The sequence below is a fragment of the Euprymna scolopes genome, chromosome 46 (genome assembly GCF_053919585.1).
Source record: "Euprymna scolopes isolate OS-2025 chromosome 46, ASM5391958v1, whole genome shotgun sequence".
NCBI lineage: Eukaryota > Metazoa > Mollusca > Cephalopoda > Sepiida > Sepiolidae > Euprymna > Euprymna scolopes.
Genome location: NC_136527.1, coordinates 204,052,632 through 204,056,367, shown reverse-complemented (window position 1 = coordinate 204,056,367; position 3,736 = coordinate 204,052,632).

Sequence of the window (3,736 nt, the reverse complement as noted above, 5' to 3'; positions counted from 1 at the left end):
CATGTGTCTCATTAAATTTGACTTTGCAGAATAAGAATCTCCACAAATTTCACAAGAATGTGGCTTTTCACCAGTGTGTGTTTTCATATGTGTCACTAAATTTGACTTGTCAAAGAAGGAATGCCCACACACTTCACATGAATGTGGCTTTTCTCCATAGTGAACACTTAAATGTCTGACTAAAGATGATTTTCTTAAACAAGAGTATGCACACATTTCACAAGAATATGGCTTTTCCCCAGTGTGAATTTTCATATGCCTCACTAAATTTGACTTTGCAGAACAAGAATATCCACAAACTTCACAGGTATGTGGCTTTTCTCCAGTGTGAGTTCTCGTGTGGGTAACTAATGTTGATTTGTGAGAACAAGAATAATCACACACTTCACAAGAATATGGTTTTTCCCCAGTGTGAGTTCTCATATGCGTTACTAAAGATGATTTTACAGAAAAAGAATATCCACACACTTCACAAGAATGTGGCTTCTCCCCTGTATGAGTTCGCATATGTCTCACTAAATGTGATTTTGTAGAAAAATTATTGTTACACACTTTACAAGTATGTGGTTTTTCCCCAGTGTGTACATTCATGTTTTATAGAATAAAGTTATTAACTCAGTTTTAAATAATATTGTATTCTTTTAATTTTAGTCTCACAAGAGATCTGCCCTGTAACTATGCATAATATTCACACACTTCCCAAGAATATGGCTTTTTCCAGTGTGATTTCTCATATTTGTCAGTAAAAATATTTTTAGTGCTATAGTTTCTTGTAAAACCACACTTTTCTGCAATTTGTTATTGCATCACTTCATATGTTTTGAAGTATTTGTACATTAAACATATTTCATTATTTTTAGCTTTTAAATGTATGACTTTTTTTCACTATTCCAGGGAATATATTACTACATAGCATCAGGAGATGCAAATATTTATATATAGATCTATTCTGTCTGTCATGTAAGCCATAATTTTAAATAGGATTACGTTTAAAGGAAATGATGAAAGTGTTCAAGCTGGAACATCTGAAAATAAAGAAAATAATTTAGTATTGTTAATATCACAAGTTAGTATTCTCTTTGTTTATTGTTTCTTCTAATATTATTGGAGTCATGATTAAAATAAATTTCTTAATTTTCTTGGCAAGTGTTGTACTTTCTTTGTTTAGTATGCAAATGACGTAATTAAAAGAATATAGTTGAGATTATAATACGTCGAGTTATCTTTTCCATTCTCTGTGTATTTTGGCTCATTGTTGTTTGGCCATAATCTTACCTCCAGCACTTTTTATCGGTGCATCTGATCATCTACAGTAGTTAGCGGTTTTCTTTATTTGGGTCTCTATATATTTAGTTCACCAAGTGAGAAGATGGCCGAACAATGAGGAGGCAAGGAAGACTGCTTGGCGAATGTAAATATATCTATTACCTATTGGGTATTGATGGACCAACCAAGCTGCAGATTCATTCCTAATTCCTATGGATGTAAAATCATTTGTAACCACAAGTATTTACCTTATCAGCATGTTGAATGTTTTATCATTAAATATTAATGAGAAACATATATATCTATTTATTTATCCAAACAATTTTTGACAATATCCGAAACGCATATAGATTGATTCTGTTATTTTCTTTGCTTGGTACATTTTGTATTGCTTTACATATATTTCTCAATTGATCAATTTACAAGCTAATTATTTTTATATGAAGTATTTGTTGAACTCTAATTCATATGAGAGTTAAAATTATTTTTAACCAAAAGTATTTAACTTATCATTGTGTTGAATTCTTTATCATTAAATATTAATAAGTATATATATTTAAATTACAGATAATAAACGTTTAACCTCAACATATTATTTACGCTTTATTCAAACAATTTCTGACAATATCCCAAACAGATATAGATTGATTCTGATATTTTCTTTGCTTGGTAAATTTTTTATTGATTTTCATATATTTCACAATTGATCAAATTAAAAGTAAATGATTTTTAAAAGAAATATATGTTGAACTCTAATTCATATGATCATTTTGCCAAAAATCAAAACATGTTCTATAACAAACCCTAATGCATATGAAGATTAAAATTATTTGTAATCACAAACGCAAATAGATTGATTGTTATTTTCTTTGCTTGTTACATTTTGTATTGATTCTCATATATTTCTCAATTTATGAATTCTATTATTACAATGATTTTAAAAAGAAATACCATTGAACCCTAATCCATATGAAGTTACAATTATTTGTAATCAAAGACGTTTGACTTATTAGCATTTCGAATCTTTTATCTTAAAATATCGGTAAGATTTTGTTTTTAAATTACTAATAACAGATAATAAACACCTAACATGATTTCAGTCAGTTAGCTTCCTTTCATATAGAAATCGCTGTTATTTTGGGACGCTTTTTTTCAGTAATTAACTTGCATTAAAGGCCATTCTCATTCACACAAAATAAGACACATTGCCAGAGAAAACGTAGAAAATATTATTTATAGTAAAGGCCTATAGTAACACAGGCATGCCGCTATATAGGTGTTCATATCACATTTAAATTTCTGCATGATGATACAGTAAATTTTCGAAATATAAAATACAATTTTGTTTTTGAAATATTTTTTAATTAATAATTTTTGTATCATTATTTTTTTTAAATAATAGAATAAAATGTTTTTGTATTATTTTTTTAGAAAATAAAGTATAATGATTTGTTAATTATAAAAAGTATCATTTTGGAAAAAAATGACTATGGTTTTATTTTTCAAAAAAATAAAATAAAATGTTTTTTTTATTTTGTTTAAATAATATTTTTTGAAAAATATAATACAATGGATATTTTTGTATACTTATTTGTTTTAAATAATGGAATAAAATTTTTTTTGTTGAATCTGTTCTAGTATTTTAAAAATATATTACTTTATTAAATAAGTATTATTCCAAACGAGACAAGAAAATAGTTCGGAAAACATGGGTTAACTGTTTTTTTCTGATATTTTTGGAAAATAGAATACAATGACTATTATTATTATTATTATTATTATTATTATTATTATTATTATTATTTAGATAATATAATAAAATGTTTTTTTATGTTGTTAATCTGTTGTATTATAAAATATGTTAAATATTTATTGATTCCAAACGATGAGGAACTAGTTCAGAAATATTTAGAAAACTATTCGAAATATAGAGAGAAGGGTTTTTTCATAATTATTATGTATTTTTACCTAACAATAAAACAAAATCTCGTAAGAATTGTAATTGCAAATACTATTTACAAAAAAAACATCGTATGCATAAAAAAGTAATGTTGAAATTTAAGTCCCAAAAAATGGCAGACAAAGAGTCCCATAATCGCACAAAATCGAAATTAGACAAAATACTACAAAAATCCAATAAATTTCACAATAAAAGTTTGGGGCAAAAGTTTGTAATGCCTAACAATATTTTACAGTATCTTTTGTTTATTTAATGGTTATCTTAAATTTATTCAATTGTTAGATGAAAGTACAAAATACTTAAAACATGTGGTCTTTAACCCCCACAAATGTAAATAGGAAAAAATCGACAGGATTTCAAGAGCGCTGAAACCGAAAATAAGGTTTAAAATTCTAGGAAACAAGTTGTTTCCAAGTTACGGAGAAATTATAGTTTCAAAAAGTGTGGGATCATTTTTCTATATTAATTTACCGTAAAATGAGCACCTACTTTACGGCCATCTTTTATTTT